Source organism: Trifolium pratense, linkage group LG2, assembly GCF_020283565.1.
Source record: "Trifolium pratense cultivar HEN17-A07 linkage group LG2, ARS_RC_1.1, whole genome shotgun sequence".
Classification (NCBI taxonomy): Eukaryota; Viridiplantae; Streptophyta; class Magnoliopsida; order Fabales; family Fabaceae; genus Trifolium; species Trifolium pratense.
This window is the reverse complement of record NC_060060.1, coordinates 9,584,266-9,610,002: the sequence shown is the minus strand read 5'-3', so window position 1 is coordinate 9,610,002 and position 25,737 is coordinate 9,584,266. Positions and strand designations below refer to the sequence as shown.

At 32.4% G+C, this 25,737-nt stretch overlaps 1 non-coding gene across 1 annotated transcript; it reads left to right on the top strand.

The window, feature by feature from the left end:
* The first annotated feature begins 11,296 nt into the window (after nucleotides 1–11,296).
* Nucleotides 11,297–11,370, top strand: TRNAV-CAC. Its single transcript has one exon. It is a non-coding gene; the product is annotated as a tRNA-Val (tRNA).
* Nucleotides 11,371–25,737: the final 14,367 nt, after the last annotated feature.

Here is a 25,737-nt window from a genome sequence, read left to right as displayed (position 1 = left end):
CCTAATTTAATAGTATATCAATATAGTATAAAAAAAGTTGGAAATATTGGGGGGGACTGTGGCCACCCCTTGCCCCTATTGTGGCTCCGCCACTGATCCCCAGATTCCCACAGTACTCACGAAGATCCACGAACATCGAAAATTAATAAAATTTTTATGCTTTTTTTTAAAAAAAATCAAAAGCATGACATTAATAACTTGTTATATATTTTTCTTTTTTCTAAAAAAATAAATATATTTTGCATCTTTATTTTTTAAAAATAAAAACACATTTTGCATCAATAACAAAGAAAATAAGAGGAGTAGACGGTGTGTATACTGTGTATGTACTTGTGCACATTTTTAGGATTACTTGGGTAGTGAAACAAGAAAATAAAATGATCATCGTAATGATAACTCTTGATCTTCCAAACGGATAATCTCCCCATCGTAATGATGACATCCTTAGTTCAAATAACCAATCATTTAGTTAAGTAGTTATTGAAGATATCAAAGACAATTTACATTCATAGAGAAAGAGAAAAGAGGGGAAGGAGAAAGAGGTTAATATTCCAATAAGAATGACAAAATTTAGTAATGAGAGTACCTATAGTAGCGGTCTAGCGGATAAAAGAATTAGGAAAATGTTAACATGTGCACTAAAGGCACATGTTAAGGAAGCAAAAGTAGAAATAATATATTGAAATTTGTGCATTTAACTTTTTAAACATTAAATTTTTTTCTAACATTAAATGCAATTTTCTATATTTAGAATCTTAACATGTGCACCAACGTGCACATGTTAACATGACCCAAAGAACTAAACTACCCTTATATAGATATAACAAACACTCAACAAAAATTAATCTTTTATGTATGTACTCTTATCGTATATTTGTTATTGAGGTCATTTTATCTTTGGCTTCGATCATTTTCTTAGTTAATGTCTACTTTTTTTTTTTACTGCAATGTCTATTTTTTATATGTTGAGAAATAATTTATTATATGAACTGTTTTAATATGATGTAGATGAATTTGCATAAGAAGAAGGAGTGACATTTAGTAAAAAGAAGAAGTAAAAGGAGAGTTTTTTTTTTTCCGGAAATTCTAACAGGTTCATACGAAGAGGAAGGACATGGAAGAGAATGACAGAAAAATTAGGAAATATGAATTGGATCATGGGTTAATCTATAATTCTTAAAAGTTGTATTGTCACAATTGAAAAATACCACATTTTAATGATGCTATAAGTGATATTTTGATTGAACCAATGTATTTAAAACACATAGGATGGGCTATCTGACCTAATTTTAAGAAATGGGTAGCCAAGTTCCCACCTTTCTTCTTTAATATGAACTGTTAATGTCTACTTTTATACAAAATTTCTACAACCGTTTTAATGACGATTAATCTCTATCATGAAATCGGTTGAAAAAGTAACGTGTGTTTTTTTCATCTAATCAAATTATCTCCATGTGCAAGATTCAGAGATCGAATCAGTAACTACTAATTTTTGTCGCAAAAATTTGTTGAAGAACAATTCAACCAGTCGCACAAGATGTTGTACCAAATGTTGTAGCATCTGTCCCTCTGTTTTGTTAGTTACTTGCTTTGCAAGATAGTTGTTAGTTTGTTAGTTATAACAGATTGTTGTAACTACTTTTGGTTTGTTGGTTAGTTAGTAATTAACTTGAGTTAGTTACTCTAGTTAGCTTGTTAACCAAGCAATACACTACAATTTGTATTCATATGATCAATAATAATCAAAGCTCATTGATGAAACTATTCTCTCTCTCACTCTCTTCCACTCTAACAAAATTGTCAAGCCAAAGATTGAAACCAGTGACGACTAATCTCTGTAGCAAAATCTGTTTGGCAAACAAGGTGAGTTATCTCCTTCTGATCGAATTTTTTCATAGTCAAAAGTTGAGAATCAAACCAAATCCCACTTTTTAAGGAGTCCAAAATTTATAACTGTTAAATCAAATCATCGTTGGTGTTTTGTTTCAATTCTAAGCAAGCATATTTTACTAGGATTTATTTTTTACCATTATATTATGCGGTACTAATTTTTTGTAGGAACATGAGGACCCCATCAGGTTCATCAACACATTGAAATAAGAACAATCACATAAGTTACTTTAATACTATATCGTCACCCAAAACTTTAAGCTATTATATTTTTGAGTCCCCATACTTATATGTTGCTCAATCTCAACTTTTCTATTCAATATATGACTTTAACTCATACTGATATAACTCAATATTTTTTATGCACTTCTTGTAATTCTTTATTATCTTTTCTTATTCATTCTAACTTTATATTTTTGCTTAAAATTTATCTGGCCGATCGTTTGAAATCTTAAAAACTTTATACGTTAATACAATACCATATACTCCGTAGTATTTTAATTAAATCTTAAAAACTTTATACGTCAATACAATACCATATACTCCGTAGTATTTTAATTAAATCTATAAACAATTTTTTTTTTCTTTTATGTATTTGTTATGTCTTTGTTTCTTTTGATTAGCCTTGTAATAAAAAAAAAGTGAAATCTAAGAGATAAACGAAATAGATCACATTCACAATACATTAGAAAATAAATGTGAGTATCTTTGAAGATTAGAATTCTTCCATGTTAGTTGTAAGGTGTCCTGAAATATATGTTTATAAAGTAGAGACAATCCTCATCTTGCAAGTCGATTTTGTAGGATTGATCAGAAGTGGATTCTTGGGTCTAATACCGAATTATGTTGTAATTTGGTTTCTTTTCGTACTAACCCGCACCCACGCCAGTAGGAGTTGCATTACTGATATGGGCATGGAAAATAGTAGTCTTCTATCACATCAAACTTGGCCTCAATAGATATACAGCACTATAAAGACAACATTTGATAGGATTGGCACTAAATCTCTTTCCTTATGTGAATTTTATACCCCAAATTAAATATGTGGGTAAATTAATTTAGACTATATTTTTTTTTAAGTGTGAGGTGAGTTAAGTCTTACATTGCTTAAAAGAGTGGATGTTGAATATTTTATAAGTGAGAGGACCCATAAACTTAATGCATTAAGGTTTTGGGATAAAGATGGTGTCCAACTCACTTGCATTGTTGCTCTGAGCCCAATGTAGATGATCATCCAGCTGCCCCATCGTGATGACCCCAACAATGATATTAGAATTGATAGTTCGACAAAGGGTTTGACCGGATCATTGCATCAAAAGTCTTACTGAAAAAGGTGGTCAGACGGCGAGTCCCGTTGAGTGCGGTCAACTCTGGTGCAAGTGTATGGATGAAATGAAAAAGAAAGCTTTTGCTTGAGGGGAAAAGTAAATAATTGAATTGTTGGATTATGCCTTCAAATTAAGTAGAAAAAACAGAATTTTGCATCTGGTGTTGGAGCTGGGTGCAGCAAGCCTGAGCTGGGCTCAGCAGAAGAAGAAAAATGAAGCCTTGCTCACTGCCATCTGAGCCGGGCGCAAACCCCCCTGAGCTGGGCGCGGGCGCGATTATATAATGTTGCCGCTTGCGTTTTTTCTGTTTTTTAAGGTGATTTTAGGGTTTCTAAAGCCAACAAAAGACTAGGGTTTATTAGAGAACTTCTCTTGGGCATACTCTAGGGTTGGGGATTGATTCATCACCTTGTAAACATTTATTGATTGAATCTCTTGGTCACGGGGAGAGATTCGGGAAAAGGGTAGAATTTAGGAAAACTCTAAATTCTTGCAACTCTTGTATTGAATCTTTGTAATCAAGCTTTTCATTGATAGTGGAACGGAGAGTGGCTCTCTCCACCAGAGTAGGTCGGTTTTGACTGAACTGGGTAAACAATTGCTTCGTGTTCTTTACAGTTTTATTACTTATCTTTTGTTCGTGATTATTATTGCTATTTCCATGTTTTGATTGCTTATTCGATTTGCTCCACACATCAAGATTATTGGTGTGATTATTAAAGAATTCACAACATGAATGACTCACACTTGTGGAGGACTTTTAAGAAAGATAAAAGAAGTTACTTCAGACACAAGTAACTGTTGGGTCATAGGGGCAGCCATAGATCATCAATATTAGACTTAAGAGAAACTATACAAGTGAGTTGGACACCACATATTTATCCAAAACTTTAAGGCATTAGGTTTGTGGGTCATTTCAGTTATAACATACTCAACCTTATTCACCTCACTTGCCACAACAATCTCTCTTACAAGAGTGAGCTTACGAACAACCAGACAAGTTATTGGACACCACATCTTTACCCAAAGCCTATTCAAAATTCTAAGCACCAGGAGGTTTGTTCTCTCAAATGCTATCTATTTTTTCGTCTCGAATTCAATGAAAAATTCATTAGAGTAGTGAAAAGGAATAGATCAATCTTGACATGATAATCCTTTCACTCCACTACTACTATAGTGTCGCTCTACTGATTGGATCTTGAATTACATTGGATAAGGATAGGTCGAGCCTTAACGCATTATGTTTATGGGTCTTCTCACATATAAAATACTTAATTTCCACTTTTCCAAATAATGGAGACTTAATTCACCTCAGAACAATAACTTGATCATAAAGCTAACCAATAGGTCGAACACTAAAATCGGACTTCAAATCTCGATTTCTTCGATACTTATATCTCATGAGTGATCAAATCGAAGAGAAACCAACCATTATTTCCAGGTGCACATGTTGTGATTAAAGCCCATGCTTGAAATGAAGGGTCCACCACCAACCTAGCCTTGGCCATTCTAAGACAATGCCCGCAGCACTGAATAGAGGTAGTACATAAAAAGTGGTTGTCGTGCAGAGTGGAACTACTAGTATTATGCTTTAAAAAAAAAAGCATTTTTAATATGCACAAATAAGACAAATTTTAATGTTTAATATATAAGATTTATTGATTGGATCTTATAAGGGCAAAACAAGAATTAATAAGGGCAAAATGGACAAATAAGAATTCAATACAATAAATAATTGTTAATAATAGAGTGAATCGATTTTATTACAATTATGAGCTTCAGGCTAACATGAGTTTGGACCGTAAAAGTAATTTACTATTTTCCAAGCCAAGCACATTCTTACCATCAAATCACGTTTGGGTGTTGTAGACGTGAGTTTTGAAGGCCTCACTGTGTAGACTTGGCTGCTAAAAATAGCTGATAAATACATATATCAATGTTCCTAATATGCATTGCTAAATCTTAGTTTTATGAAAATGACAATCCCGCAACGTGTTGGTTGCCATCATGATGTTTTGAGTGTTTGGTGAAAACAAAAACAAAAATTCTTCAACTAATGCCCACTTTCAAAAAGTACTGTAGTTTAAAGGAGCATTCTTTCCATTTTTAGTAAAAAATAGATTTTAAAATACTACATTGTTGAGAATATGTGTTTGATTAAAACGTTACCCTATAGTGTTAATTATAAGAAAAAATCCACATTTTAGATACATTGAATGTTATGTATATAGTCTACATATTGCACTTTAGATACATTAAACTTTAAATATATCTAAAAAATGAATATGTTTTATGTTAGAAAATAAAATGGGTATTTTGATTTTTTTTTCAATGGAGCTAAAGATTGAACTCGGGACCTCTAGCATATACTACCCAAATTCCTAACAATAAACCTAATGACCGGTATTTTGATATTTTTGATAGTATGTAGTTTGGACAAAAAAAATTGTTCTGTGGTTTCGTGAAAAAGGAAAGTTCTTATTTTATCCAATTTTTTACTACATGTTTTGTCCAGTCTAATGACCACAATTTATAAATCAAATAGAGTACAAAAGACTTGTGTTAATCTAGTTTGCAATTTTTTAGCGGATTAAATACATTATACATGTTTTGTAAAAAAAAAAAAATATTATACATGTACACTAGTCAAAAAATATTTTATTTAAATTTATTAAAAATATTAAGATCGACCTTTAGACCGGATCTATATTTTTTCGTTGATTCTATCACATTTTAGACATGTGTGTGTTTTTCTTTTGTCAAGTAGCCTAGTGGATAGAAATTCACCTTAAAGGTGAATAAATGGAGTGTCTCAGGTTCGAACCCGGACTCCTGTACATATAGTGTGATGTTCCTACCAACTGAGCTAAGCTCATGAGGACTAGACATATGTGTTTTATAATAATGCTTGAATATTGTCCATTTTTTTATAAGCAAAAATTGAATTATAAGAAGTACAAGGGGTACTTAACCTGTACAATTCACAAACTCATTGTAAACATGCTAAAAGATTATTTCACCAATTCATGTTGTTTGGGGTGTGTTTTTATGTAAGATTTTCTTATCAACAATATTCACTATAACATTTATATTTTATTGATTTAATTAATGTTGATTTTTCACTTTAAAAATAAGTTTCATTGAAACCATATGAGCTTCACTCATACATATGAGTTTCATCCAATTAAAAAATAAATACTCCATTCGGTCCTTTTTATAAGGAATACTTTGAAAAAATCACACAAATCAAGGAAACACATTTAACATAGTTATTTTCATTCAACTATATAACTTACTTATTTTTAAATTCTCTCTCATAATAAATAGGGGCATAAGTGAAATTGAACATTTATAACAATCGAAAATTGGTCAAAGTTTCTTATAAAAAAGACCAAATTTTTTTCTCCAAAATGTTTATTATATAATAAGGACCGGAGGGAGTATTAGAGAATTTTTCTAACATTTTTTTGTCAAAAAAATAACAGTCACCATACAAATTTATAATAAAAAATCAATGGCCTTATCCGAACATTATAATAGAACTCACATTATTAAAAAATGAATATATATCATTAAAAAATGACTGAAATATGAATGATTATATTTCTAAAAAAATTGCATTTAAGGCCAAACAACCAGTATTTCTTCTAAAAAAACCAGTATTTAAAATGGGTAGACAAAATGTCATTTAAAAAAATAAAAGGATCAAAATTGTATTTAAACATATGAAGCACGAACTTCGATACTGACACCGCGATACGACACGGACACCGTTAATGTAAAAAATATAGGACACCGACACCGCTACATATTTATAAAACATATAAATTGATAATCAAAATATATACATGTAAATCTAATTTGAGCGATTTATTTTTAAAAAAGTTTTAAAACAAGATATGATTGTATTTTACCTTTATTTATCCATCTACTATCGAAAAAACTAACAATATTGTAATCAAAATGTAATGTCTTCAATCCCTCACTGATCAATATTGTTGTTTCGATACATCTTTAACTCTTGTAAATATGTATGATATGTGCCTAAGAAGAGCATGAAAAAAAAAAAAAATTTGGGACACTTGTCCGACACGGGTCATAGAGTTTACAAGTGTCGGATACCGATCAAAGGAGTGTCAGAGTAAAGAAAAAATTAATTTTTTTTCGACACTCTTATGAGCTATCTGACACGTGTCGTACGAGTGTCATACGAGTGTCGGACATCGCGACACGCCTAATCATAGAGATATCCGTGCTTCGTAACTAAGGCTATTGATTATTCATCTTCTTCTTAAAAAAAAAAAAAAGGCCATTTATTAAAATCATAACTAAGGCTATATATATGGAATACAGCGAGAAAAACTCTCATAAGGCTTATTTTGTTTATTAAAATTTTTAAAATATTATGTGTTATTCCAAAACTAACATTGAGAATGTGTTTGTCTAATTAATGCATAACATTGGAATAAATTGTATTTTATACAATTTAATAAGAATATATTTAAAGAGTGTTTCTTATAAAAAGAATCAATTTTTTTTTTCTAAAATGTTTCTTATATATAAGATCGGAGGGAGTATAATGGAGAGTATTGCTTTGTAACCTTACCTAAAATATATACAGTACCTCACGAAAAACATGAACAGGGAGGACCTATTCAAATTTCAAAGATGTGATAGAACCAAGGGGACATTATCCAAACATTATTACAAAATACACATGTTTAAAATGTAATAGAATAATTGAGCTCTTAATATGATGTCGGTCTAAATGACATCTAGCTAAGGTTATTTGAGAATCATAAGGGTTTGAACATCCTTATATTTTTTATATTTTAATTTTTGCTTATAAAAAAATGAGCATTTAATATAAATCCGTCTAAATTTCAACCTTAATTTTCAATAAATTCTCAAAAATATTATGTATTTACTCCCTCCGGACACAAATATAAGAAAAAAAACACTTTAAATTTTAGACACAAATATAAGCAAAAGTCAACGACTTTTAAACTAATTAATACAACTATTCTTAATATATCCTTATTTAATCATTTCACTTTTCCAAAGTTTATGTGATTTTCAAGGCATAAATCACTTTTCAAAGGGTAATATAGTAAATTTAACTAATGTTTTGCATTAAATCAAAAAAATTAACTACACTTAACTAAATTTCTTAAACACCGCATTAACGGTTATGTTTTCTTATATTTGTGTCCGGAGGGAGTATTTTTTACTATTATTATAAAATCGATTTTTTTTTACTAAAAATAACAAGGGCACACATGTTTGTGTTCTTACCGAACATGTTATTTTAATGAGTTTCAACAATATGCTAAATTATTTAATTTTATATTTTTGCATAAAAAATATTACTTATATGATCTATATAATATAAATTTACAATCAAACAGGAAAATTTAAAAAATATATTTTGATTAAAACAATACTGAGCGGTGTAACATTGATGTAATATTACATCAATGTAATCTTATAATGCCTTGTCCGGTTGTCTAGGGTTCGAAGCTAGTTTTGCTTCTCGCACCCTTGAGTCGTTAGTGGTATAGGCGAGAGAACCCATTGCAGCGCGTAGTTGGCTTAAAAGTGGCTTGTTTTCGCTCCAGGTCTGATATTATAACTGGTCTGCTACCTGAATGTGTTGGACAAGAGTTGTTTGTCTGCTGCATTGAGCTCTAAAAATGTGTATTGCTTGGTAGTGTTATGTCCATCAATCTTGTATTTTATTTGTATTTTATTGAATTTGAAGCCATGCTTTTATCCATCACGGTTGAGCTGGTCATAAGGAATTAGTGAAGCTGCAATTTAAAGATTGCATCATAACTCTGGTGGTTGTCACTGGTGTCGCTTAAGTCGGAAAAGGTCGATGCAGTGGATGTTATAAAAATGATATTTTGTATTTTTGTTGTATGAGGCCTGTTATGTGCAATGTTTGTTTTAGGAGATTGCTGCTTTGACTTTGCAATGTGTGTTTTTATCAGTGATTTATTTCTATTTTTTGGGCATACCTTATGTCATGATTAATACAATTTCTTTTGCCTTTGAAAAAAAAATCAATGTGATCTTATGATATTGAGCCCCCGGAGGACAAATTTACACAGGAAATTCAAAATATATAGTTATGTATTCAGACCATTGAAATTCAACGGTTTTTTTAAAAGTTTGTCGTACGTTCAATTGAAGTTGTCAGAAAAGGTATCAAATGGTTTTGAATTTTTATAAAAATTTGTGGAGTTGATCTACTCAATGAGATTTTTGAATTCAACGGTTGGATTGAAGAAATATAATGTCGATATCAAATTATTAAGCGGAGTAAGTCAATGGAGACTTACTCCTGGAATCAACGAATCCCTCCTCTATATATATATATATATATATATATATATATATATATATATATATATATATATATATATATATATATGAGGTCATGCTAAACAGTGCCCTGTGACGCTTGTTAAGCATACTAAAACCAACTTATTAATACTTGTATTTTATCAAACTAGGTCTTATATAAAGGGTCGGATCGTGTCATTCTTTATAAAATCTACTAGTGCTCTATATATCTTCAAATATGCGAAACTTGATTTTTCCAACTCTTAATTAATATAATATTCCCGTTGATTTCTTTTTTTTTTTTTTTTTTTTTTTTTAAAATTTATTTCCGTTGATTTCTTTCATCTAAAATTCTCAAAATTAATCGTCACCATTCCTCATGCTTCGTTCAAAATTAAAGTAAAGGAAATGGTCCATGCAAATATTTCAGAAGTTCAGTAACAAAGCATGTTTCAAAAGTTTAATTCTATCAGCTTTAACAAATATTCGGCATGGTCCTTGGAAGATCCTTGATGTCGGATGAAACATGTAATATGATAGTACACTTTTGATAGCAGTTTCTACAATATCTGTTTTTCAACATGTGATTCTTCATGAAAATGATGAATATAGTGGATGTGGATCTATACAGAAAAGTTGTTTGGATCTTAACTGATCATGAACAATTTTAATAAACTTTATCTCTTTTTCAAAAATAAAATTTAAAAATTATATTTTATGAAGAATAGTACAAGTAGTAGTTAATAAATGACAACTTTAAAAATGATATATAATAAATTATTTTATAAATGAAATGAAATGTATATTTAGTTTTTGGATATTATATTCCTTTAAAATGGTAGAGTGTATTAGAAACAACCACAAATTTAGCATTGTTGAACATGAAAAAAATGAATATGAGAATAAATTCACAAGATCCAAGTTAATAGTATATATATAATGATAAAATGCCTACAAATAATGTCACAAAATTAAAGTGATCTAAAATACTCATATATTTGAATTTACAATGTTGATGACTAAGGTCCGTTTGTTTTGACTTTTTTTTTAAAAAAATGATTTTTGTAGTGCATTATATTTTTGTTAAAATAAAAATTAACAATTTTTTTTTTATAAAAGCTTCAAATGAAAAATCGGTTTAAATAGCTTATCTTAAAATGTCGTTTTAAGTATTTCATCATTTTGTTACAAATTTTTTCGGTCCCCTATGCTATAAAAATAATCTTCTCTTACATATTATCTTCTTTAAAGGTAAACAAATAAGATCTACTAAGAAAGTCTGATTACAAATCATGATTGGATAATTTTCATGGTAAGAAACTTGGATTCATGCGATATTGAATCTTGATCGTCAATTTGTGAACGAATATCTCAGATTAAATACAGGAAGAAACAACTACTAAAGGATCTCATTCTCGTCTTGTGATCGAATGGTTCAGATGCATTACTGCATCACGCAGTAACTACACCAAATCCAAACCCCTTCTACAATATCATCAATAAGGGAGCTCCTATGGTGAACTCCTCAATTGACTTCTTTGATGAAGTCGCTGATCTGACCCAATATAAAAGCAATGTTGACTTGGTCAGTACCACATAAGATTATACGGTACACATCATTTACTATGTATCTCTATGTACTCTCATAGATCAAGCGAGTGTTAACCATTTGATATATGACATGTGGCATAAAACTAGAAGGGATTAAAACATCAAAATAATTACGAGATGTCTGGGTGGTGTAGTTGGTTATCACGCTAGTCTCACACACTAGAGGTCCCCGGTTCGAACCCGGGCTCAGACATTTCTCTTTTCCATTTTGCTTATAAAAAAAAAACATCAAAATAATTATTTATTCAATAAAAAGAAAAGAATAGAATATTAAAAAAAATGTACAACAACAATTTCATAGTCTCCTTCATATCATTATCTCACTATCGCTGCTCCTCCCTCTTTCTGTCATCGTCGCCACTGCTGCCTCCGCCCCTCTCCGTCTATCTTTTGTAACCGCTTCTCCATAGAGAGGTGGTTTTTTGGTCTATTTTTGACCCAAAATCACCCCTCTAAGTTGTTTTTCCCTTTCTTTTCATTTAAATAAGTGATTTTCACATATTTGTTGCTATAATTTTCTGTTGTACGGTGTATTTTGTATTTTGTTGTCCCGTCTTTGTGCGGTGTATTTGTTTGTCCAGTCTTTGTGTGGTGTTTATTTGTTCCAGGTTGAAGGATTAATTCCGATATAGTGCACATTCAATCAACGTCGATTTTGGTGTCATCAACGCTACAGATCCGGACACTTCTATATAATCATATTTAAATTTGTAGGCATATGTAATTTGCCGTTTTATGCTATTAACATGAATACTGTAAGTTTGTTCGCATATTTATTCTTTTTGTTTTTAGCGACTTTTAATTTGTATTGCATCGATGTACTTTATCAATTTGAATGAATGAATATCGTTTATTTTAAGCGAAAAAAAATCTAGGAGATGATATTTTATTGTCAAAACATCTAAACATTTAAAATTTAGCAGATTAGGCAAAGACAACGTAGTATTAAAAACTAAGGTGTTGAAAAAATCATCCAATTTTAACATAATATGATCTTTATGATTAAATACGTGATTCAATTTATTCATATTGTTCGGATAACCATATATTTTGCACACCCTTAACATCACCCCACCAATTGATTTGTAGAAAAGTGAGGGAATTGAGATTTCATCCAAGTCATTAATCACACTCTTATTACATGGTCACTATCATTTATATTTATGTTTTTCTCTTCTTATAAATCAAGGATACAATAATACAATACTTATTTTAACAAAATTTGTTTTATATGATCGTACTACTACGTACTTGATTTTTTAGAAAAATAGAAACATAAATTCGAATGATGAACAATAACCGTGTAATCAGAGCGTGATTGTGAACCATGGATCAGGAACTTCATTTTTATGAAGGGCCGTTTACTATTAAGTTTACCAATAAGTATAAAATTAGCAACATTTACTTGCAACCAATTATGTCCCGTTATAATAGAAAGCAATTATGCAGTTTTGAATTTGAATGTGGGAAACTTTACTTCATACCCTATTATTTATATTCCTACCCCCATACCCAAAATATCGTTAGTTATAATGAATTAAAAAATTATCCAAAAAGAAATTTTGGTTTTCAAAGGTAAGGTAAAAAAAATTGAAAAAAAGAAAAGATTTCTAGTGACAGATGTCTAGACTATATTAGGTATGAATATTTATACCGATCTTTTGTTTTGTTTTTATTTAAACTTCCATCCAAACAATTTGGTATGTTGGGGTATGCGATTTTACAGAAAAAATTATTTTCTTTGCTATGTTAAAAAAAAGAAGAAAATGTATCAAAAAAAAAGAAGAAGAAAATAATTATTTTTACTATGTTAGAATATGAAGGCTGTTTTGGAAAGTTCATATTATTAGAGGTAGGAATATAATTGGGATAAACCATTCTTTTGGTCCTTAAATTTATAACTCGTTGTCATATTTATCTTTGAATATATCGAAATTACAACACATCGAGAAATATTATTTCTATTAATTGTTTTAGTCCTCAAATCTATTTTTAAGTAGTCAATTTAGAACTCAAATGCGTTGTCACGTTGTTCAATTTAACCCATAATATTAGTAACGAAAGCGATATTGTGATTTACCCAATATAATTGGGGTATGAATGGGGTAAAAAATTGTGTTAATATGTTGAGATTTACTTTTGCCGCCCTACCGATTCTGGGACGCGCCCTACGAAATTACAATACTACCTCTGGCTGTTACTTAGGTCACGGAATAATGCCCAATACTCAAGTCATGGGTGCGTAAAAATATTCATAACTGCAAAGGACCACAAATTAACACCACAAACGACACCCTACCACCAATTTTTAGCATTTCTACATCCGGTACCTACGTCACGGTCAGACAGTTGTAAAACGTCCGCGACCTAAGTCACGGCCGGTACAACGTATATAAGCAACGCACCTCACCTTTTCTCCCAATTTTGTCAGTTTCTAACACACGATTTTTACACTAAAAATCATCCAAAATCTCAAAAATCGAAAACAACTACCACTCATTTCTTCACCATTGTTCTTGGAATCTACTCGCAAACATCATCCAACATCATATAATGGCAAGTTAGTTAATTTGTTCGGTTGAATTTACATTTTTTAGAGTTTTTTTATGAGTATTGTGCAAATCTGTGACGTAAGTCACGGATTGGTGTTTTGCATGTTGTTAATTATGCAATTAAGCTTTTAATTTCGCGTTGTTGCTGTTTATTGGTATGAATTTAGGATTAATTAGGCTAGGATTTACATTTTGTTGATGTTTTATGTGACTGGTATATTCCGCGACCTAAGTCATGGATGTGTATTGATATTGTTGTATTGTGATTTTTCTGAAAGACTTATGTAATGCAATTGACAAGAACGGAAGAGGGTCCATCACGTCCTAGAGGAAAGGGCGCCACGACGCCGGTACGACGCGTGAAAGATCAACAATTGGCAGCACGTGGGGGCCGCAAGAAACGTCAGTGTGTGGCTCGGACACAACCATAGTCTAAGCCACAACCTGACCCACAATGTGACCCTGAGCATGTAGCTGAGCCTCATCTTGAGGATATAGATATAGATGATGTGGGTGAGCAACAACCTGGCACCCCTGCGCATGAGGCGGCCAAGGATGAGGATGGGGAGGAGCTCGGTGAGCGTGAATTTATGGATGAGGAGGACCTGGTTCTGGAGCATTTTGCTGAGGAGGAGGTTAAAAAGAAGGGAAAGAAGCAGAAATTGGAAGGTCCATCTTGGACGATGTGTGTATTCCCGCCAGAGGAGGATTCAGCTGAATTTCCTGGAGGGTCGAAGGACACCAACGTTCTCACATCGTACAAAACACAATTTGCGAGATATGTAAGTTTATTATTTAATTGTTACGATTTCATTGTTTTTTAAGTGTTTGTTGTTATTTTTGGCAATGTTATTTAATTACGCAATTGGTATTTATTTAAGGTTAATTGTATGTATTTTTTTCTTCATTTTGCAGCATCGTCTGACACTTGTCCCTATCATCCACGAGAAGAAGATGAAGCAGTTAGCTAAAATAGCGCCGGATGCACAGTGATTTAGGGATTGAGTTGAAGCGACTGGGTTGGCAGACCTCACCAAGACAAGGTATGAACATCTAGACCCTTGTCTGATTAGCGCATTTGCTGAGCGGTGGCACGCGGATACCTCGACCTTCCATATGCCTTCCGGGGAGATCACAGTGACACTAGATGACGTGTCCTGTCGGCTGCATCTCCCTGTCACCGGCCTTCTGCTTCACCACACCTAAATATCAAAAGATCAAGGTGAACAAGTGCTGACCAACCTTCTTGGAGCAGAACCTGCTGATGCACATTCGGAGGTTGCAAAGACCAAAGGTGTCCATGTCACGTTGACCTATCTAAAGGGTCTCTTTACGGATCACCTTGACCAGCTTGCAATTTTCACTTTGTTGGTCGGATACACTATTTTTTTTTACTCGAACAAAAATTGTGTCCACCGCGTGGGGTGTTTATGCTTTGGCCTTTTTGTACAACAGTATCTCTGTTGCCAACACGCCTAAGTGGAGAACGATCACTGGTTACATGACACTACTTCAGGTAACCAAACATTTGTTGTCAATTATTTATTTATTTATTTATTAATTTTTTGTTAATAAAATTGTTGTTAAATTGCAGGCCTGGATCCATGCACACTTCCTTGGTATTTGTGGACGCATTGAGGTTGGAAAATACGATGAGTCACAACCCGCTGCCATGAAATATATTTCGACAAAGGGGTCGACCATTTCTACATATCAATCGATGCTTGACCGCACATTGGGATGTGACATCACATGGGCACCATATAGTGAGCACAGAGGTGTACAACCATTAGAGGATATCTGCTTTTACTCCGGTTGGCTTAAATGTGGTCCGACCATCGTCATGTACCTTCCTGAGCGGATTATTCGTCAGTTTGGTTATACATAGACCATTCCTCGCTTTCCATCCCAGTCTGTAAATCCGGTCACCACTCGCGATGATATTTCATTACATTTTTCTCAGTACTTGGACATGGTTTGACACCAAAGCAGAGAGGGCTTGCTGTTATTAGAGGTGGGAACAGGCCAGGCCGGCCTACATGGCCTTAAGGCCTAGCCTACATAGGCTCAGGCCAGACCAGCCTATTTCTTTAAATAGAGCAGGCCAATGCTTTTTTATAAGCCTATTTAGCTAAAAAGGCCAGGCCGCAGGCCATTAAAAAAGCCTTTGAGGCCTACTAGGCCGGCCTATTTAAGTTAACATGAATAATATTTTTATTACGATTATTATTTATATATTAAAATTTATACTTTGATTAAATTATAAATCTATTAACTTTTTAAGTAATTTAAGTTTATTAATCTACATTAGTTTTTAACATATATAAATGTATTATTATAAACTAGAATTGAAATATGATGACATATATAGTCAAATTCTCTAAAATATCAAATGGAACATTATTTTATTAGTTCATAAGTATATTTCAAAATAAATATAATTATTTATTTAAATATGTTCATATGAAATAGGTTTTTAAACAGGCTAACAGGCCACATCAGACTTTCAAAAGGCCAGGCTCAGGCCTAGAATTTAAGCCTATGATAGGCCACAGGCCAGGCTCAGACCTTCGATTTTTTGACAGGCCAGGCTCAGGCTTGGCAAAGCCTAGCTCGGCCTAGCCTATTCCCACCTCTAGCTATTATCCTTCCTTGGCACGCTGCGCCTGGATATACATTAGGTGGTATTTCAAGATATCACATCCATACATGGTTCCTCTGCCGCCTGGAGATCCACCAATGCCGTGTGAGCAAAAGGTCATCCTAGAGGAGGAAGCTGAGGCGGAAGGGCCCCTTGCCACAAGCCTGATGGGTAAAATCAATAACATGGGGTGGATTGCAGAAGATTTGCTGGTGAGCAGGGAGTTACCAGAGGGGTCACATGCCGAGAGAGATGTGAAGGAAATTTTAGAGACTGCACATTATGCACGATAGATCCATAGGACGGGCCGTCGTAGTGGACATGCTACGCAGTAAGTTTAGGACTTATTTATGTTTGGATATTTTTATAACTTGTGTGGATAATTTTAACTTTTTTGAACAATTTTATATATTTTGGTTTCGTAATTTTGTTTGGATAATTTTCTGTTTGAATAATTTGTTTGAATTATTTATCATGCGCGTAATTTATGTCGATGAAAATGGCAAACGAAAACACAAAACAAATAAAAAAAAAATGACTGGTTCTGGTTGCAGGTTTGCCTGCTACTGGTTCTGCCTTGTTACCCAGCCGTTACTTAGGTCGCGGATGTGTAATTGAGGGGTTTCGGTTGTCTGTGACTTATGGACCATATGTACTGTGTAGGGTGTCCACGACATAGGTAACAGATGTGTGTAATGCAGAAAATCAAATATCACAGCAAGAGCCAAACAATGAATAAATGGATGTTTACACATAACTTTCTTTTATTAAAACATTAGACATGAAAATTACATCAATTTAAATGTTACATCCAAAATTTCAACTGCTAATTAACGTTAACAAACAAAAGGATGAGAAGGCACCACATGCCAATAATGTTCCACCTAACATAGAACAACCGGACATGATTTTTTGGCAGCTTCCGCAGATTTTAGCTTCGATTGGACCGAAAGCTTTGGATCAACTACCATGATTCAATGAATCACCATTGAATCCTTCGACTAATCTTACCATAACCAAATATTAACACACGAAATAACTAAAACATAAACAAATAAACATTACTACAGGAAAGAAAAAACAGAAGAAAAGAAAGAGAGGTGTGAGACCTCAACATCTGAGGCCACCCTTTTATAGCAATTTTTGCCTCCGCAGTGGATAATTTTAATTGGCCACTTGGCAGGCCTTTGACTGATATAAGGTAATTGACCACCGACGAATCCGTGACTTAAGTCGCGGACGGTACGGGGAATTGCTCAAAAAAGTACTCATTTTTCAAAGTCCGCTACTTAAGTCGCAGAAGAGTTAAAATGAAAATGCGTAGAGTGCACGAGTAGTCGATAGGGTGAGAAAAGTAAATCTATAATTTGTTAGAATGATGGGTATTACCATTATTGTGTTGGGTTTGGCCCATGATCAGTGAGTGGTCCACTTTGTGAATTTCTTTTTGTGCCCTCCATCCTTCTCGCGTTCCCCTTGTTTTTTTTTCATTTTTACCCCTTCCGCTACTTAAGTAGTAGACGTTATAAAAAGGAAAATTGAGATAAACATCATTCTTTATTGATGTAGAAGACTACATTCACTACTTAACTAGCGAACATGCCCCCTATACTTGAAATTTTCAAGATTTTACACGATTCTCTACTTATCATGCAAACACACCCTCCAAATCATGAAATTTCAGGATTTTACACGTCCACCTTCTAGGAGGTAAAACCTAGTTGTTTTGAATTATATTTACGTGTTTTCTGATATTGATGTTTCACAAGATTCTCGAGCTAATGCGATGCAAGATATTGCTACAATGTCTGACTTCATACCAACTCAAGAATCTTGAGAATATCAATATTTGAAATATCATAAATAACTTTAGAATACGAAATTGTCTATAAAAATAAGTTTCACCTTCTAGAAGGTAGACCTATAAATTAAAAATTAATTATATATTATAATTTTTTATTTCATAACTATATCTCTTATATAACAAACTCTGCTATGAATGAAAACTCATTCAATACTACAATATTATCATCACTATTTTAGCAAGATTTTCTAAGACAAATTTTAGCAAGATACTAAAATATGATAAATTCTCTTCCAACCCCCGTGATTGTTTTTAACCTCCCAAAATTTCAATTTTGCCTCTGGCGAAAAATTCGGTACGCAGAAACCGAACTTTTTCTATTGCAAATTTAGGAAATATTTGGTAAACAGAACCCGATTTTTTTTTCAAGGCAAAAAAAAAAATCGGTAAATAGAAACCGAATTTTTTATAGAGGGGCAAAAATGGAAATCTAAGGGGTGAAAAAGAAACATGAGGGTGCGAAGAGAATTTATCCTAAAAAAAAACCTTTTCTTTGTACAAAAAATAAAAAGACATCTTCGACCACAAACACATATATTGAAAAAGACATCTTTGGCCCAAAACAGCCCAGCTAAAAAATAATACGAAGGGATTTAGAGAGGGTATATCCCACACCCCCTTCAATTTTTATTTTTATTTTTGACATGCACAACTCCTTCAATATTTGCGATTACATGTTTAGTATAATTATTATGAAATAATTATACTAATTATCAAAGCAAGCAAGTATAAAAAAAAATAAAAAAATCAAAGCAAGCAAGAGGCCACAGCTTCACAAATATTACTGATTTTTAATAGGTAAAAATATTTAATGAAGAATATAATTTTAATTTTTTCTTTTTGAAAAAAGTATAGATTTAGATAATTGAAAGAAATTTTTGCAACAAAAAAATAATTCAAACCAATATATGATGCAGTTAAAAAGGAACAAAAGACTACATCGGATAATCTTATATACTGAGTCTTATTTTGTTGGATAAGATGAATCTTTGTCATGAGCCAATGATAATTAGTTTCATCCAGATTTGCTTCGCTTTGTCACAACCAAGAAATGTTTCAATAATTGTCATAGTTAATTTCATAGTGTGGGTAATTTTCCTGGCATACTCATTTTTGTTTTATAGATAGATGGAATGATAAGACATTGAAAGCTCAATACACAAAGTGGAGGAATCGAGAAAGGTTCGAACTTCGATAATGACATCCGACATAACGATTTCGACATTTTCTTTTCGGCGGCTTTACTTATGTATCAGTATTGGGCGGAATACCTTAATCCGGCCCATATATACAAGAAAAGAGAGGAATATAGGATCCATAGCCTTTCATTGTGCATGAGTCTATGAATATGCCACGAGGGTACAGCAACTAGTGAGTTTATGTCTAAAACTGTAGCTTATGTAACAGAATATTTATTCCTATCCGTAGGTGGTAAATGCAAGGCAATCAATATTGTGGGGTACATCTTTATACGAAAATAGGCAGCATTTTCATAAATTTGTGGACAAAATTGATATACAAAAGTCAAAGTAGATGCAAAATTGCTTTATTTATTGAAAAACATTTATGTTCCAAGTTCTATTTATACATATATACTATGGTGGCAAAATGGTCCGAAAGTTTTAGGTCGTTTAATCTGCTATTGTAGGAGAAAATTTCTCTCCCCCCCTACATATCTTTTCTCCTCCTTCTTTTTTTGTCCTTGCAAAAAATTTCGCAATACGTTTTTCGATTTTTTTTTTGTCTTAAAAAATAAATTTGAAGCGTATTTTTCGAATTTAAACTAAAAAATACTCAAAAAAAAAGTTCCGAAATTGTTATTCAACGACAAAAATGAAATTTCAGAGGAGAGAAAATATGTTAGGGAGGGGGAGGAGGAGGGGGGAATGGGTTGGGGCGGATTTGTCCGTAAATTAACATATGTCAGCAGGACCTTATTTTATTTATTTTTTATAAAATGTTATTTTTAATTGTTTTTACAAAGAAACCATGTAAATTATAACACCAAATTATTCATTTGCTGCTTTTAATTTTGTTATGTTGTTGGAGAGTTAAATTACTCGAAGAATGAGTCTATTCATGTACTTGATGAAGTGGTTCATATTAAAATTTACCATGCAAACTATAGCGGATTTCACACTACAAATATATGATTATCAACAAAGATGTCTTATCAGCAAATAAATACCTTAGGACAATATCGTATCAATGCAAATTATAGTCTTAGATGCCAACAAATAGGAACTAAATTTATCAAAAGCATACGCCACATCCCCGATAAAATTTTCATTTGCATCACATATTATTTCAAAAAGTACATGTAATATAATAAAAGATATAATTTTTTATCATCAACTTTTTATAAATATTATAACTTAAATTTTTGTATCAATATATTTTTTGTATTTAATTTATATATTATAATTTTTTTAGTGGTCCGTTCGGATTTTTTTTACTCACCACTAAGGACATGTGAAGTGACGACTGGGGTCATGGATACTGTGGACGCGGCGGCAGGTCTTATTGGCATACCCAGGTTCATTTGAAAGTTTTCATTCTTACGTGGTGGCTCTTGCGAGATAGGTGACCTACCAAAGCCAACTTGGTTTCTAGAGGCATTTTATCTTTAGCGGCTCATCTTTATGTTTCTGGTTGCGGAGAGGTAGAATCAGCTCGGCATTTGTTTCTCTCCTGCAACACTTTCAGTTCTCTGTGGTCTCTTTTTAGCTCTTGGATCGGCTATTCATTAGTGACAGCTCAGACTCTTTCAGATCATTTTGTCTAGTTTACTGCTGCAGCAGGTGGTCTTCGAGCACAACGTTCTGTTATGCAACTCATATGGCTTGCTTGTGTGTGGGTTGTGTGGATCGAAAGAAACCATAGACTGTTCAGAGGCTCAACAAACTCAGTAGATCTTACGTTGGACAAGATCAAGACTTTTTCTTTTAGGTGATTGAAAGCGACGAGTAGTACTTTAGCTTTGAACTGCCATAGTTGGTGGTCTAGTCCTATGATTTGCTTAGGCCTTGTATAGTTTCTTTCTGGTTTCTGTATTTTGACTCTATTGTAACCTTGATTGGTCTCTCATAGCACGTCTTATGCTGAGAAGACTTTCATATATATATATATATATATATATATGTATATCATTTTGGCTTGTTCAAAAAAAAGTATAGCTCAAATGGTAGCTACCAGAGATATTATTAGAGTGGTCGGGGTTCGAAGTCTGGATTTCACATTTAAATGTGTGAGAGTCTAGCCATCAGACTACTTAAAAAAAACACATGAGAAAGTAGTCTTGCCTAATCCTTTCAAGCCACATCAATTACACATCCAGGATGCAATATAAATGATGTCATGCAAACCTCTCAAACATCTGGTCAATACAGTGTTACTACAAAAAATTCGCTACTTTGCCACGGTCTATTAGCCACAGTAATTTGGAAGGTGGGTAAAGAACATCATTTGCCACGACCTAACCGTGGCTAAAATATAATATGATATTTTTTTTTAAGATTCAACACGCGCCCTTCCGTGCTTCCTCTATTGTTTTCGCTCTCTGTCCCAATTTTCATAAATTCCGAGTTTCCCAATTTCTCCAATATTTCACTTTCCCTTGTCGGAAAATTTCTTCTTTCTCGCCAGAAATGTGAAATCTATCTCTTCCCTCACCGGAAAATTTCTTCTTCCGCCGCATCAATTCCCTCTTTCGTCCTGAAATTTCCTTCGGTTTCTATCTATTTCTGCAAAGAAACGTGTTGATTTCCGTCGATTTATATCAATTTCAACGAAGAAACATGTAAATCTTTGTAAATTGTTTCCATCGATTTCTCAATTTGCAGCAACATATTGATTTCTCAATTTCCTCTTCAGCAATCGAACTCGAACTAACACCGCTTCTGCCGTTCGTCATTCTTGCCATTAGAAAGATTTCCCAAGCTGTTCATCATTCGCAAAAGTATGATATTTTTTCATATTTTAATTTGTTATGCCCTAATTTAACTTCTTCTATTAGGTTTCAGTTTAATTTACTTGCTTCCTTCACATAGGATCGAAGTTTGTTTTCATATCTCAATATTTGGCTTTAATATGCAGCTTATGTAGTACTATAAAATTGAAATATGTATCTATATCTATGCATAATTTATTAGCCACGGTCTAAGGCACTTTTAGCTGCGGTTTTGACTGTGGCTAAATTGTGAACAATTTTTTGTAGTGTGTAGTAGGAAGTGATATTTCTTGTAGCATTGTTCAACCTCATTAACCGAACTGGAATCAACTCTTTCTTCTCGTTCACAACCACCATCATTTGGAGTAGATAACTTTGGCTTTAATGAGTTTGAGTACGGCCACATCATTTTTTATCATTCCTAGTTTTTATGACGAGGTTTATATATTTTTTTTATGACGAGGTTTATATGAACTAGAGGTGAATAAATCTTTTTGAGTTAAGCGCAGTGAAAATTTATTTTAAAAAACTTTTCAAAATTTACAATTATTAAATGAAAGGGAAAAACTAACATGTAGCCTTACATTTGTTAGTGTATAAAAATAATAATTTTGTATCGAAAATTGTGCATTTATCACTTTAAAAATTAAAGATTGTTTTATCCAAGACTTAATTATTATTTCAAGCATCATTAACATATACCCTTAGGACAGAAGTTAGCTAGCATGACCGTGGCTAGAACTCTAGAAGTTCTAACCGTGGCTAATTAGTAATAGTTTAAGATTATAGCAACATTTCTAACCGTGGCATATATATATTTTAACAAAACTGCATTTCTCCTATTAATTAAGAGCAATGAAACCCAAATTAATACACTAGCTCGGTTATCTCTCTGTTTCTATGTCAATCCCTAAATTTTTTAAAATGTTCCTATAACAAAAAAAACTCAGATTGGCCCGATCACTTTAAAGTTTTGGGTAGAAAGTAACTCAATTCAACTCACGTCAAAATTGACTAATTTACCTATTGATCATAGGGTGTCATGTGCAAGTGTGCAAGTTAAATACGACTAAACAAAGCAACAGGAAAAATATATTGTTAGAATTAATGATCATTAATTAAATCAAGCAATTTTCATGCTTTTTATTTTTTCATTAATAATTTAGACGACAAGAACTGCAACCTGGAATTTGTCTAGAATCCTTTAAATAAAAATTAGACGATGACCCGTGCGATGCACGGGTGTTATGCGTTGCTTTATAATATGACGTCAAAAAATTATTTGTATAGGGTGTAAATTTAAAATTGAAACAATGGATATTATCAAAATAATAGTTATAATATAAGTTATCTAAATGTGATATAAATATCAAATATGTGTTATACATTTTAAAAAAACTTATTTATACACCACATTTGAAAAGAATAATGCGTTGATAATAAAATTCATTTGATAAATCCTTAATTTCCAAATTCCATAAAGCATAATAAAAAGATATTAAAAAAAAGTCCGATGCTTTTCAATTCTAAGTTGCAACGCTAAAAGTCAAGTTTTACAAATATGACATTAATCTCCCAAGAGCATGTATACCAATTGTACGTATTATAGTCCCCACAATGAGTTTTTGAAGTGAAAATTAAAATCCAAATAAAATTTAAGACACTCCCATAGATCTTCATTGTCCTCAACCAAATAAACTTTTGACAGAGTTTTCAACAATGCAAAATCGCCAAATCCATTGTTAGAAAACATTTGAAAACATACTGATGTTAGCATAAACAAATGAAATTAGTGTTACAATGAAAAAGCAATAAAATATAAAATAACTAAAAATGAAATTAGTTATTTACCAAATAGCTAGAACTAATATCACTTGAAGTCAATTTCTTGATTAGAGAATGTGTAAAATTGACCAAAAAAGCATAACAATAAATTTACGTACTAAAATCATCAACAAATAATCCGTCATCGACCAACACCGGCCGTATCCTATATGAACAAAGATCAAACAAAAGATTATTAGCATATAGTATAAAAACGGACAAAACGTTATGCACAAAATAAAAATTTACATAATTTATATCAATCAATAATATAAAAGGTCTTATACTTGATATAAATCTTTTTTAGAAAATCAAGAAGTGTTTGCAAAACACACAAAGGAGAACAAAATTGCTCTTCACATATTTATATTTATAGTGTCCAGTGTGCATATGAAATGGAAGCAGTGTTTTAAAAATCGGACCGGACCGGCCGGTCGAACCGGTTCAACCGTGAACCGGTGGGATAGTGGTTCGGTTCACTAGTCAGATCAGACATGCATTTAAACCGTTGCGAACCGGCTAAACCGGTGAAAACCGGTGAACCGGCGGTTCTTCTAAACCGCGCGGTTCAATTACTTGCTGCTTTTATTTTGTTGATAAAATAAGAAAAAATACTCCAGCATGACTCAAACACATGACCCAACACACAGGTAGGCAATCTGGACGGAAGGCATGACCACTAGGCTACACATTAAATTGTGAAATTTGTTACATTGTATTAATTATATTTAAAAACCGTTAATACACATTTAACATTTTTTATTACGTTGACTTATTATAAACTAAAACTCATGTTTTTATTTTTGAACGACTCTAAATTCATGTTTTTTTTAACAACTTAAATTCATGTCTAAATCTTTATTATTTTTTTTTATATTAAAAAGTCTAAATCTTTATTGTATTTACAACTAATATGTAGTAATGTTTTTTTTTTTTTATGAAATATGTGTAGTAATATGACTAATTGCCTTAATTATGTTATGGTTATTTTTTTTTTTTTTTGGTAAATACAAAACAACGTTGTTGTGATTATTGTTTTATTAGAATTAGAAAATAGAAATAAATTTTGTTCAAAGCTTACTTGAATTTCTGTTAAAAAAAAAAAACTTACTTGAATTTGTATTTATTATTAATTTTTTTTGTCTTGGATAAAACGGTAATCCACTGAAATTAAACTCACATATAATTGTGAGATCCCAGGTTTGAACCCGGGTCACGACGTTCGGCCTAACAATTTCGGCATTTTTGTTAGTTGAGCTAGGACTTATTACTAGTTTTAATATGACATTATGAGTTTATGAAATTTTCATATTTCATATGATTTTTTTTACATATATACCGGTTCAATAACTATATAGAGACCGGTTTATTCCACCGGTTTAATCTGATTTAATTCGATTTATCATGCGGTTCGACCAATGACTCAGTGGTTCGACCAATAAACCAATGAACCAGTGCCTTCGCCGGTTCGGTTTTTAAAATACTGAATGGAAGATCATATGAGTGGTATATGAAAAGGATATTAATTGTGATGAACTAATGCTGCGTGAATGCTAACCAAAGACTTGAATAAGTGTAGATTGAAAAGCCATAGATATCTATCTATATGTTACTAAAATATATAAATGTAGGTATATGCAGAATACTTAGAGATGAAAATGATATAAGGAGAAGTGATGTGATATTGTTGAGTGTTTTAATTGGATGTAATTAGTGGCTGACATGACGAA